This window comes from Oncorhynchus mykiss, chromosome 15 (assembly GCF_013265735.2).
Source record: "Oncorhynchus mykiss isolate Arlee chromosome 15, USDA_OmykA_1.1, whole genome shotgun sequence".
NCBI classification, from domain to species: Eukaryota; Metazoa; Chordata; class Actinopteri; order Salmoniformes; family Salmonidae; genus Oncorhynchus; species Oncorhynchus mykiss.
The window spans coordinates 28,868,142-28,882,402 of NC_048579.1; the positions used below are offsets into that span (position 1 = coordinate 28,868,142).

At 44.1% G+C, this 14,261-nt stretch overlaps 1 protein-coding gene across 3 annotated transcripts in view; it reads left to right on the forward strand.

Annotated features, from left to right (window-relative positions):
• The window catches only part of cacnb2a (calcium channel, voltage-dependent, beta 2a), a 112,201-nt gene that overhangs the window by 16,981 nt on the left and 80,959 nt on the right, over nucleotides 1-14,261 (forward strand). The window lies entirely within an intron of this gene.

Genomic DNA, 14,261 nt, shown 5'->3' on the forward strand with positions numbered 1-14,261 from the left:
TTTTAAATGTCAGAAGGAATCCAATTAACCCAAATAGCACTGTAACAGTAATCCAACTGCAATCTATACATAGAATAGAATTGAATAGAATTGACACAAGACATACTCAGAATGATAGGTACAGCACTAGATATTAGAGTGGGCTATATCATGAATCCAGTATGTAAATAAATATGTGGTGTGAATAAACAGTGCAACTAAAATGGGTACAGTAATAGAAATAATAGAATGAGCTATGTCGAGAATACGGTATTTAAATACACAGTACATTTGCAAGAATTTAGCTTCCGGACTTGAGTCTGGAATATAAATGATTAAAAAAAAGGTAGTACAAAATAGGTTTTATTGTCACATACACCGGATAGGTGCAGTGAAATGGTTTTTTGTTTGTTTCTACCATAGTAGTACGGCGTCCCTAGAGCAAATGAGGGATAAGTGCCTAGCTCAAGGGCACATTGACAGATTTTTCACCTTGTCAGTTCGGGTATTTGAACCAGGGACCTTTCGGTTACTGGCCCAACACTTAACTGCTAAATATGTATGTGAAGGGTGTGTATGGACAGTGTGTGTGTGTGCGCGCGCGTGCGTACATTCCTGTATGCATGCAGGCACGTGCAAATGTTTGAGTGTGTGTATATATAATAAATTAAAATAGGATGCTTCATTTTCACATACACCAGATAGTATGTGCATGTATGCCTGAGAGAGTGAACACAGCAACAAGCGCACGCACGCAGGCGCGTGCACGCACACACACACACACACATACACACACACACACACTTTCTCTCTCTCTGTCTCTCTCTGTTTATCTGCAAGCTTAATTGTTTCTCTGTTCCGGCTGCACCCTCCCTGAGACTGCAGGGTCTTGCTGCGAGAAATCTTAGCGCTCGACTCTTAGCGGACTGCCAGCTTTCGACCCATCCAGCCAGCCACACTAGGAGGCAGCTGATGCATCTTTTATTTCATGTTTATTTTGGGGATTGGACAGGGAGAGCTGAGGATGTCGTCAGTGGGTGGCATAGAGCGATGTCCTCAGACTCCGCGCTGCAGACGCCGGGCACATCCCACTGGGCACAAACGTCAGTTCAACGTCCAGTTTTGATTTACATTTGGTTCTGTTTATTCGTGCCCGGTTATAGACTGAAGAGATAGAAGTCTCTTGGCTGGCTCTGCACTCTCTCTCCCTGCAGTGTACTGTGAAACAGTAGCTACTGTTTCACACGCACACGCACACACACACACACACACACACACACACACACACACACACACACACACTACATAACAGTGGGACTGCTGTCACCACTAGATGTCCCTGTAACCCCTTTCAGATCATACGTTACGCACTCGCACACACACACACACACACACACACACACACACACACACATTTTACACATGCACCCAGCAACGCAGATTTTATGGTACTATAACCAACTCATGATGCATTAGTGCAGTAGTGTTTTCATCAGGTTCACCTTTGTATGAATTATGATGTCACCCCAGATCTCAATTATGATGTCACCCCCAGATTATGATGTCACCACAGAGCTTGGTTGTTAATGTGTACAGAATGTTCTCAGATTTGGCCTGTAGTTTGATATCATTCCATTATGACGTTTCGCTGGTCTAAATCAAAGCCAGCCATAACTAAATGCTTACAGTAGATGCAGGTTTTTTTCTGGATCAAAATGGGGCTTAGGTGGTGGGTGTGACAAGAGCGTGGCTATGGGCGTGGCCAATGGAGTGGTCGCTGATTGAACATTTCAGAGGCCCTCCCGTTGGCCACAGTGACAACATTTGTCTGTTTAAAACTAATTTCCTGTAATTCTACTCATTTTCCATGTGATGGAGATACCATTGTGCAGTTTGATAGCAACATTCCTGCAATTCTTTTTTTAATTTTTAAAAATTTATTTTTACCCCTTTTTCTCCCCAATTTCGTGGTATCCAATTGTTGTAGTAGCTACTATCTTGTCTCATCGCTACAACTCCCGTACGGGCTAGGGAGAGACGAAGGTTGAAAGTCATGCGTCCTCCGATACACAACCCAACCAAGCCGCACTGCTTCTTAACACAGCGCGCATCCAACCCGGAGGAAACACTGTGCACCTGGCCACCTTGGTTAGCGCACACTGCGCCCAGCCCGCCACAGGAGTCGCTGGTGCGCGATGAGACAAGGACATCCCTACCGACCAAGCCCTCCCTAACCCGGGCGACGCTAGGCCAATTGTGCGTCGCCCCACGGACCTCCCGGTCGCGGCCGGTTACGACAGAACCTGGGCGCGAACCCAGGGACTCTGATGGCACAGCTGGCGCTGCAGTACAGCGCCCTTAACCACTGCGCCACCAAAATTCCTGCAATTCTACAGATTTTCTCATGGGGCTAAGAGAAAATGTGCAGTTTTAAAGCTACACTGAACAAAAATAAAAACGCAACATGTAAAGTGTTAGTCCCATGTTTTTCATGCGAACAATTTGGGTACAAATGTGTTTACACCCCTGTTAATGAGCATTTCTCTTTTGCCAAGATAATCCATCCACCTGACAGGTGTGGCATATCAAGAAGCTGATTAAACAGCATGATTATTACACAGGTGCATCTTGTGCTGGGGACGATAAAAGGCCTCTCTCAAATGTGCAGCTTTGTCACACAACACAATGCCACAGCTGTCTCTAGTTTTGACAGAGCGTGTAATTGGTATGCTGACTGCAGGAATGTCCATCAGAGCTGTTGCCAGAGAATTTCTCTAACATAACCCGCCTCCAACGTCGTTTTAGAGAATTCGGAAGTACGTCCAACTAGCCACAGAACCACAGACCACGTGTAACCAGGCCATCCCAGGACCTCCACATCCGGCTTCTTCACCTGCGGGATCCTCTGAGGCCAGCCACCCAGACAGCTCATGAAACTGTGGGTCTGCACAACCGAAGAATTGCTGCACAAACTGTCAGAAACCGTCTCAGGGAAGCTCATCTGCATGCTCGTCGTCCTCACCAAGGTCTTGACCTGACTGCAGTTTAGCGTCATAACCAACTTTAGTTGGAAAATGCACACCTTCGATGGCCACTGGCACGCTGGAGAAGTGTGCTCATCCTGATTTCAACTGTACCTGGCACATAGAAGACAGCATGTATGGTGTCGTGTGGGTGAGCGGTTTGCTGATGTCAACGTTGTGAACAGCGTGCCCCATGGTGTCGGTGTAGTTATGGTGTGGACAGACATAAGCTACTGACAACGAACACAACTGCATTTTATCAATGGCAATTTGAATGCACATAGAAACCGTGACGAGTTCCTGAGGCCCACTGTCGTGACATTTATCCGCCACCATCACCTCATGTTTTAGCATGATAGTTCACGGCCCCATGTCGCAAGGATCTGTACACAATTCCTGGAAGCTGAAAATGTCCAAGTTCTTCCATGTTCTGCGTACCCGCCAGACATGTCACCCACTGAGCATGTTTGGGATGCTCTGGAATGATGGGGGACAACATTCCACAGGCCACAATCAACAGCCGGATCAACTCTATGCGAAGGAGATGTGTCGCGCTGCATGAAGCACATGGTGGTCAAACCAGATACTGACTGTTTTTTTGATCTACACCCCTATCTTTGTTTTAAAGATATCTCTATTCCCAGTGATGTGAAATCCATAAATTAGGGACTAATTTATTTATTTAAATTGGTTGATTTCCTTATATGAACTGTAAGTCAGTCAAATCTTTGACCAAATCGAATAACATTTTATTGGTTACATACCATACGCCTATTTAGCAGATGTTATTGCGGGTGTAGCGAAATGCTTGTAACATAGTAGCGTTTAAATTTTTGTTTAGCGTCATTTCCTGGTGTTCTAAATATTGTGCCATGGCTTATGCTATCTGAATGGCTCAAACATCAAACTTGCAATGAAGCCGCTCAACATCTACATCACATTAGACGTCTGACAGACTCCCATCCAGAGGGACCCACAGATGCAACCAGGGCCAACGCCCCGCTCAAGGGCACGTCGACAGATCTCTCACAGGGTCAAAACCGCACCAGCGACCCATCAGCCCCAAGAGCTGCCCCTCAACCATCCGAGAACCCCCACCCACCCGCACACTCTGTCGTCACCCCCCCCCCCCCCCCCCCCCCCCCAGAAAAATAAAATAATTCCATCCCCCAAGCCCCCCCCACCCCAATTCACCAACAACCAACAAAATGAACAAAAGAGAAAAAAAAGAGAAAAACTAAGGAAAACAGAAAACAATAATGCAAAAAACAAAAGAACAACAAAAATCATAACAGCACGGCTGTTTGGACATAAGCAGCCCGAAAAAACCCTGAGATACATAGTCTTTGTCCCAAATGACACCCTATTCCCTATTTAGAATAATTTAGTCACTACATAGTATAGGTATAATGTGGGATGAAGCCATAGAGGTTGTACATACATTTCTATGGATAAATGACACTAGTCCAATCAGCATACAACACATGCATTATGCTGCCAGTACAGCTGTTATAGCTGCTACTATGTCAGACTACTTAAGTCTTTTAGCTGACATAATGGTTGTAAATTATCAACTGCGATGACGACAACAACAAAAAATCCTCATTTACCGCTCTTCCACAGTGGTTTCTGTTTAAGTCTAGGACCTCTATACCAGGCGGTGTCAGAGGAAAGCCCTAAACATTGCCAAAGACTCCAGCCACCCCAGTCATAGACTGTTCTCTCTGCTACCGCACGGCAAGTGGTATCGGAGCGCCAAGTCTAGGTCCAAAAGGCTTCCTAACAGCTTTTACCCACAAGCCATAAGACTCCTGAACAGCTCATCAAATGTCTACCCGGGCCTGTTTATATCCATGCATTGTCACTTTACCTCTACCTACAGTACATGTACATATTACCTCAATTACCTCGACTAAACTGTGCCTCCACACATTGACTCTATACCGGTAACCCCTGTATATAGCCTCGCTACTGTTATTTTATTGTTGCTCCTTAATTATTTATTTTAAAAATGTTCTTCTTTATTTTTATTATTTTTATTAAATGTTTTATTTGTATTTTTTTTACCGTAGTTTATTTTAGTAAACACTTTCTTAACACTTATTTTTTTTTAAACTGCACTGTTGGTTAAGGGCTTGTAGGTAAGCATTTCACTGTAACGTTGACCTACGCCTGTTGTATTCGGCGCCTTTCGACAAAATACAATTGGATTTGATTTGAAGTCACTTTGGCCATGTCTGCCCGGGACGCACACTCATGTTGCCGTGGTCTGGATTAACACTTACAAAAGACCGGATTTATAATCTGAATGATGAGTGGATTAGTGCAGGGCTGCAGGCTGCAGGGGTTAGGCTTACTGCCCCTGTGCAGCTGGAGAGATGGCTGTTGTTCTATTCACGACACGGCATGCTGGACACTCTGAGCAGGGACCAAGAGCTCTCTGCGTGTGGGATGCTTTTGAAAATGCAGAAAGACGTTCTTTGTGGAAGAGTGACATGAATAAAGCATGTATGGATTTGTATTTTTGTGTATATATGGCTATTTTACTACTGTAGACTACAGTATATGCTGTGGTAAGAGCCCAAGCATGTTCAAGTGAGTCTAGCTGCCTTTTGAACTTCCGAGACTGCTTCCTTCCGTGACACACCGCTCTTTCTATGTCACTCCTCTCACATGTTTCCAATATGGAGGCCCAAACCGCCGTTTTACGTCCGAAATGGGGCGGAACGCAATTATGCTTGCGTTGGAATTTGGAGCGCAAAAAGGGAGACCTTGCCTGGATGGGACTCTTGTCTGACACTGACAAGTTGCAGACTGAAGGGCCAGGGCGGTCTTCGACACTCTGCACGGAAACGGGGCTAATTGAAGACAGCAGGCCCGGTCAAACTCCCTTTATTTTGTTTGCTTTTCCTGGTTCCCGTTACGCAACAGGACCGGAGAGTAGTGCATTTGTAGCAGCGGAGGCTGCTGAGGGGAGGACGGCTCACAATAACATCTGGAACGGAGCGAATGGAATGATACCATTCCTCCGCTCCAGCCTTTACCACAAGCCCGTCCTCCACCAATTAAGGTGCTCCCAACCTCCTGTGATTTGTAGCCTGTGTACGAGTTTAGCAACACAGTGAGTGTAGTAGACACAACTCCATAGGGGCAGTGTCCCGAACACGGATGAAGCCTAGTCCTGAACTAAAAAACATTCTCCATTGAAAGTTCTTATTTTTCCAGGGCTAGGCTCAATCTGTGTCTGGGACACCACCCCTTACTGTCTTTGCAGGAAGTGTGAGGTGTTTAGTACTGTAGGTGGTTTGGTGTGTGTGTGCTTGTGCCTTTTAAGAGTATGCAAGGTCAGCGGTTGCGCAAGCTGTTTGATCATGATGTATTTCTATTCAATGCACTACTCTATGTGTGTCCATGTCAGTATAGAATGTATCTACTCACTGTCCACTCCTGGAGGAAATCCAGTGTTTCTTCACTTTTTAAGAGGTTATACTAAAACGATGCAGTCATTTTCTTCAAAGTATGTCACATTGGCTGGGTATGTGATGAAAGTGAACCTAATAAAGAGTGAGACACGAGACAAGCGTCAGAGCATTTCATGGAATACTTTATTTTTCCCTGAAACATAAAGTTGAGCTGCTAGTGGTGAGATAATCTCCCCTGGCGAATGTGTGACCTGGAATTCCCAGTTTTCCACGCGTTGGGATGAGAGCCCAGAGCCGGAACGTCGGGCCAGAGCAGACACTTTGTATGGAGCTGGGTTTCCTTGGCAATGGATGAACGTTCCTCCACTTTTCCCAAGAGTGGTAGGGAAACGTCCGGAAAAATGGGATGGCTAATTGATCACAGAAGAAGACCCCAGGAATATCTCAGTTTCACGCAGGAATTTACAGGCTTTTTACATAATCTGTCATCTCTACCCTCGGAGTAGTGGAAACTGTGATATACGTCTGCGGAGGCCTTGTGTATGTATCGTAACTCACTGGTCTGGAAACACTGATCTCAATGAGACCCAGTGGTGGGTGTGATCAGAGACAGATCTGTAGGGAGTTAGGTACTGCTGTTTAAAAACACTCACCGGGCTGGGTTGTATACATTAGTGCACACAGCAGCAAAAATGTTTTGTAAAAAAAAGGTATATTCTTTTCTTATTTGAGAAATTCAGGATAGCCCCCCTCCCCTCCCCCGTTTTGGCGGAAGATATCCTATCCTGGAAATAGTGAAGATGGTGAAGTGGCACCACTCTCTTACCGGAATGTTGCAATCCTACATCCATGACATGCTTGTTGGTTGGTAATATATGATTAATATGCAGTTATTTTCATCACCCAATTCATTTCAGTCATGTCTCTGACTACTGACACATGTTAGGCTGGATTGGTGCTGTCACCAGAAAGAGCAAACTCTACCAAAAAATGCTATCTGACACATTCTTTTCATTAACCGTAGGCTATTTTCCAGCATAATAATGACATCCAAACAGAGCTGATGGGCAAGATAAATATCTACAATAAATACTCATTCCCCTTTAGTATTGGGTGCGAATGAAGAACCTCTGTGTCATATCTGAATACAGTCGGCTATAGGAAGGAAATGTGTGATGACTTTCTTCAGACAAAATAGAGGTGTATACGCTCTTAGAAAAAAGAAAGGGTTCCAAAAGGGTTCTTCGCCTGTCCACATAGGAGAACCTCGTCTGGTTCCAAGTAGCAGTAGCACCCTTTTTGGTTCCAGGTAGAACTTTGAGGTTCCATGTAGATCCCTCTGTGGAAAAGTTCTACATGGAACTCAAAAGGGTTCTACATGGAACCAAAAAAGGGTTCATCAAAGATTTCTCAGAGTAACCCTTTTAGGTTCTAGATAGCACCTTTATTTATGAGAGTGCACTTATGTGTTGATCAAATGCCTGGAAGATCATGGAGGCTCCACTGTTCCATTGCTCCACCTTGATACTCACATTTGTTCAATCAAGTCAGTACCGGAACAGTGCAAAGTACATACAGTATTCAGATCCCAATTCCAATTTCAGAGCTGTATTAAATCCACTCAGTTGAATTCCATTTCATGCCATCTACACTGACTCCTCCACTGTATACGACCCTCTGGCTTGTGCGTCGACAACCTAAATATCCCATCTCTATAAAACACACAGAGAAATGGCCCATCATCAAGGTACCATTACGCACTTAGGGAGCGCCAGGCACGGCCCATGCCAATTTAATAACGGGCACCTCAGACCGCCTGCGCATCCACACTAAGTCAGGCGTCTCGTAAAAAAGGGAACAGATGCTTCTTAGCATCCAATTAAGAGTGGGGATGCAGAAGACTCCCTCTTCTCCTTCTCTTCCCTCTCCTCTGCGCACCAGGAGACGGTCATTAGCCCATATGGATACTTGAGCACAGTTAATTCGAGTGACAGACGTTAGAATTGTATTAGGGCTACATAAAATGTTACGTAAAGGCTACCATTAATTCTGAACCTGAACCTGTTAATTGTTTGTTAATGATTATGTAGGTCTAGGTTGTTTGGAAGGCGTGTGTGTGTGTGTGTGTGTGTGTGTGTGTGTGTGTGTGTGTGTGTGTCCATGCATGCCACTGTAGAACAATTAATATCCAATATAAATGACCTACCTCAAAACGGCATCAAAACAGCAGTGATAGTTCCAAAACTAAGTCACAATCTTTTCAGTTGATCTGGATTGACATGTTGTATAAACAAATAGACAGGCGGCAAATGGAAAGAGAGGGGCAGGAGGTTGAGTGAGAGAACTTGTGAGCGTGAGAGAAGTTTATTGAGTAAGAGAAGGAGTGAAAGTGAGAGAGGCGGGCGAGATTGAGTTAGAGGGGTAAGAGTCAGTAAAAAACGGAGAGACGCCGAGATCGTGGTCAGATAGTGGGAGACTGGGTGTAATTGTGTGGATAGAGGATAGTAAAGGAAAAGGCTGAAGGGTTGGGAATGATAAGAGAAAACAGAATAAAACCTAATTTCTAGTTAGTTTACCCTCACCCCATTGGCTTGTCAGAGTACCTATCTCTGCTTGGGCGCCCTGGCAACAGGTGCCAGCCAGGCGAGAACACATACAGTACCCTAGAGAGAGGGGGGAGAGAAGAATGGAGGAAGGGGGAGAGAGAAAACGAGTTTGACGTGGGAGAGAAAGAGATGTGAGATCGAGGAGCTTCAGCAACACAGGGTAGGGTGAGGATCGACCTGAGAGAGAGGGAGAGAGAGAGAGAGAGAGAGAGAGAGAGAGAGAGAGAGGGAGGAAAAACCTAGACAGAGAATTGTCAGTAGATTTCCATAGCAAGTTACCAGGTCAGGTATTCCGGCGGATGCTCTCTTGACTCTCTCACCCTCTGGGAGTGATGCTGATCTCTGATCTGCCTGTCTGAGGATAACTTCATAACTCCGCCCTCTGTTACCAGCAGAATCAGTGTTTTCCTCCTAATGCTTCCATAAGCCCACCCGTGGGAGCCACCGGCAAGGACCTGCTCAGCGATTGGACACTTGCTACGGTACAGCAGGAGGGCGGGTTATAAACCTGCCGGTTGGGGCGTTGCATATTCATCGCCAGCCATGAATACATAATCAGTCCAGGAGGTTACTCTGGACTACCGGGAGGAAGAAGAAGTGGATCCAACTTTTGGAGGGAATGTCTCTACTTTCTCAGGTCTTGACAATGACGACGATTACGCTGCTTGGAGAACCGGAAAGGTGTTGACGCCTTGTTTTCTACTTGCCTTTCTTCTTCCTCTTTTCTTGTGGGTGTGTTTGCAGTGCTGCGGTCGGATGTGTCCGCCACTCCTGACAGATGTTGGAGTCGTCTAGAGCCGAGGAGGATTTTAATTTGACAGTTCGGAGGGCAGAAGACCCATGGCTGAGCTCCACCGCGGCCCCTTGGCCCTTACCCCCTGTCCCGCTCTCACCTGCCCGCCGAACTTGCTCCTACTCTGGGGCTAAGAGCATCTAAGGAGGGGCTCCTCTCTCCATCCATGCTGCCAGGCTGCTACTGTTGCCATGCTCAAACCACCCAAGAATAAAAATGTCTCCTGGGTAAGTGGCGTATGTGCAGGCGGTGCTATGGAATGTAGGGTGTTTTCAGGGGAGGGCGGAAGGGGATGGAGGTGCAAGATACCCTACCCATTACTTACCTCTGTGCTTTGACTTGGCGCTCTAGGCGCTCTTCAAACCCACGAACAATCACTTGTTCTACATTTGCTCTGTCAGATATCACATTGAATCATAGCAATAGGAACACATGGATATTTCAAAAGTATTTCATTGTAAATTGTGACAGAATTGATTGTCAGGAAAGTGTTGCTCATTCAGTGTTCATTCTAATAGCGGCATTTGCGAGTTTAATGTTTGTTGAGCCGTTCCCTCCCCCAAGGCAGAAGTCTACCATGTTTAAAGGTGTTCTAACACCGTCAGAAAGCAGATGATTCACGTATAGTTTTCTTCCAGAACAGGAAGTTCTTTTATTTTCCTAACCTAATTGAAAAAGCGCCGTCGCTGAAATGACATTGTTTGTATGTTAGTCCAGTTCGTTCATCGCCAGCTGTTATCTAAGCATGGAGTACTAATGAACAAAAAAGCATTCTGCAGTTGACATAGGCATTATTTCAATCTTCTAGCCCAGATTGGGGTTATGACAAAGTGACAAACAACAATAACATTTGTTTTGGGGATTTGTCAAGCATTTCTGTAATCTTCGGATTTGACTTAATCTGAAGGAGTTGATTTGAAAAAACAAAACAAAAAACACTTGAGATTCACACCGGTACCCTGGGGGTAGTTGATAGTGGCAGGACTGGAGTGCAACCTGGGATAGATAGCCGTGGTTTTAGTTTTCTCCTGAGCCATCCGATGGCTATTTCAGGGGAGGCTTTAGCGATTTAGGAATTATATAACTACTACATGCCCACTTTATGAGATCTGGCCATGCCAGATAACAATCAATCAGTCCATTACTTTGTCTTTTCATGACAGCAATGTTTGTTGTTAAAAAATAAATAATGTTATGTCAACTTGAAAGTCAGTGACGTTGGAGATGCATGTGTGTTTGTCTGGGGAAAGCATTGTCTCCATTAGCTGATGAGTATAACCGGGAGGGACTCAGAAAGTTTACCATGAGCCCCATGATAAATAATCCAGTCATGTGATTGAAATGCCATTCTGGAAGCACAGGTTTTTTTAATGTATTTTCGGTAAGCGGTAGACTACAGGTATTATTGCTTTGAGGTAGACTTTAAGTCATTTTAAAATGTTCATGTCTGCAGGACGGACAATGGGAAGGTATTGGGCGTATGCGTATACCTATTAGCGGTCGACCGATTAAATCGGAATGGCCGATTAATTAGGGCCGATTTCAAGTTTTCATAACAATCAGAAATCGGTATATCTGGACACCGATTTGGCCGTTTTTTAATTTATTTTTTACACCTTTATTTAACTAGGCAAGTCAGTTAAGAACACATTCTTATTTTCAATGACGGCCTAGGAACAGTGGGTTAACTGCCTTGTTCAGGGGCAGAACAACAGACTTTTACCTTGTCGGCTCGGGGATTCAATCTTGCAACCTTACGGTTAACTAGTCCAACGCTCTAACCACCTGCCTTACATTGCACTCCACGAGGAGCCTGCCTGTTACGCGAATGCAGTAAGAAGCCAAGGTAAGTTGATAGCTAGCATTAAACTTAAAAAACATCAATCACTCAATCATAATACTAGTTAACTACACATGGTTGATGATATTACTAGTTTATCTAGCGTGTCCTGCGTTGTATATAATCGATGCGGTGCGCATTCGCGAAAAAGGACTGTCGTTGCTCCAATGTGTACCTAACCATAAACATCCATGCCTTTCTTAAAATCAATACACAAGTATATATTTTTAAACCTGCATATTTAGTTATTGCCTGCTAACATGAATTTATTTTAATTAGGGAAAATGTGTCACATCTCTTGCAACAAAGTCAGGGTATTTGCAGCAGTTTGGGCCGCCTGGCTCGTTGCGAACTGTGTGAAGACTATTTCTTCCTTACAAAGACAGCCAACTTCGCCAAACGGGGGATGATTTACCAGCAGGTGCGTAAACATTCATTCAAACAGCACTTTCGTACGTTTTGCCAGCAGCTCTTCGCTGTGCTTCAAGCATTGCGCTGTTTATGACTTCAAGCCTATCAACTCCCGAGATGAGGCTGGTGTAACCGATGTGAAATGGCTAGCTAGTTAGGTGCGCGCTAATAGCGTTTCAAACGTCACTCGTTCTGAGACTTGGAGTAGTTGTTCCCCTTGCTCTGCATGGGTAAAGCTGCTTCGAAGGTGGCTGTTGTCGTTGTGTTCCTGGTTCGAGCCCAGGTAGGAGCGAGGAGAGGGACGGAAGCTATACTGTTACACTGGCAATACTAAAGTGCCTATAAGAACATCCAATAGTATGAAATACAAATCGTATAGCGAGAAATAGTCCTATAATTCCTATAATAACTACAACCTAAAACTTCTTAACTGGGAATATTGAAGACTCATGTTAAAAGGAACCACCAGCTTTCATATGTTCTCATGTTCTGAACAAGGAACTTAAACCTTAACTTTCTTAAAAGTGCACATATTGCACTTTTACTTTCTTCTCCAACACTTTGTTTTTGCATTATTTAAACCAAATTGAACATGTTTTATTATTTATTTGAGGCTAAATTGATTTTATTGAAGTATTATATTAAGTTAAAATAAGTGTTCATTCAGTATTGTTGTAATTGTCATTATTACAAATACATTTAAAAAATCGTCCGATTAATTGGCATTGGCTTTTTTTGGTCCTCCAATAATCGGTATCGGTATCGGCGTTGAAAAATCATAATCGGTCGACCTCTAATTCCTATGCTTGTTATTAGCTTACATGTATGCCCATTCACTGTAGTGATTGTCCTTAGAGTATGCATGTGTGCTTGCACGGTATTTGTAGGTTTGCACAATTGTTATCTGAATGTGCATTTACAAAACTATGTATGTCAGGCCTATTATGTTTGTGTGTGGGGGAGTGTGTTTCATTTCTGACTCTGGGCCAGTGCAGATGGATCAGGGGAGATTAGAGAGAGAGAAAGAGAGAGAGAGAGAGTGGTTTTGCTCAGATGAAATCAGCTAGATGGGGAGGGGCTTAGTCTGGTGCCCGGTTACCCACGAGCATCTCTGTTTTCCTCAAACTCTTCACCTATTTCTCTCTCCCAGTGTCTGTCTATCTGTCTGTCTGTATGTCTGTCTGTCTGTCTGTCTGTCTGTCTGTCTGTCTGTATGTCTGTCTGTCTGTCTGTCTGTCTGTCTGTCTGTCTGTCTGTCTCTCTCTCTCTCTCTCTCTCTCTCTCGCTCTCTCTCTCTCTGTCTCTCTCTCTCTCTCTCTCTCTCTCTCTCACTGCTTCTTTCTCTATTTCTCTGCCTGTATCTGTTTCCGCAGGAGGCCAATAATGAGGCAGAGATAGCTATGATACCACAATCTCAACTCAAAAACTTCAATCTCACTCATTCATCTTTTCAATTATGTAAATAATTATTACCTCAATTAATTGTAACTGGGTGAAATGATATGGAGAGGTTAGATGTAGGGAACCTGAGGCTAGACCAGCTGTATAGCATCTGATTTATGCTTTAAGACATGCAGTCTTGTTTTGTGGTACATCATTACGTTAGTTCACACTCTTGTGTGTGCTTTTCGCAGGTTGACATTTATTGGGATGAGTCTCGTTCTGGAGGCAGAACTGAGCAAATACCATTAGATGTGCCAGCTGCAAAGTCAAAATTGGCTATATTGTAAAAATGTATGAAAACAAAAATGTGCTTTTTGGTGTTAATTTAAGGTTAGGGTAAGCCATTACATTTATTTTGTCCCCCTACACCAAACGCGATCAGGTTGAAATATCAAAACAAACTCTGGACCAATGACATTAATTTGGGTCGAAAAGCATTAAACATGTATGGCTAGTTAGCTTGCACTTTCTAGCTAATTTGTCCTATTTAGCTAGCTTGCTGTTGCTAGCTAATTTGTCCTGGGTTATAAACATTGAGTTGTTATTTTACCTGAAATGCACAAGGACCTCTAATTAATCCACACATAAAACGGTCAACCGAATCGTTTCTAGTCATTTTTCATCTTTTTCATCTTTGAACTTATATGGTGATTGGCATCTAAACTTTCATGGTATTACCACGACAACCGGCAACACAGTACGTCTTTCAATCACCCACGTGGGTATAACCAATGAGGAGATGGC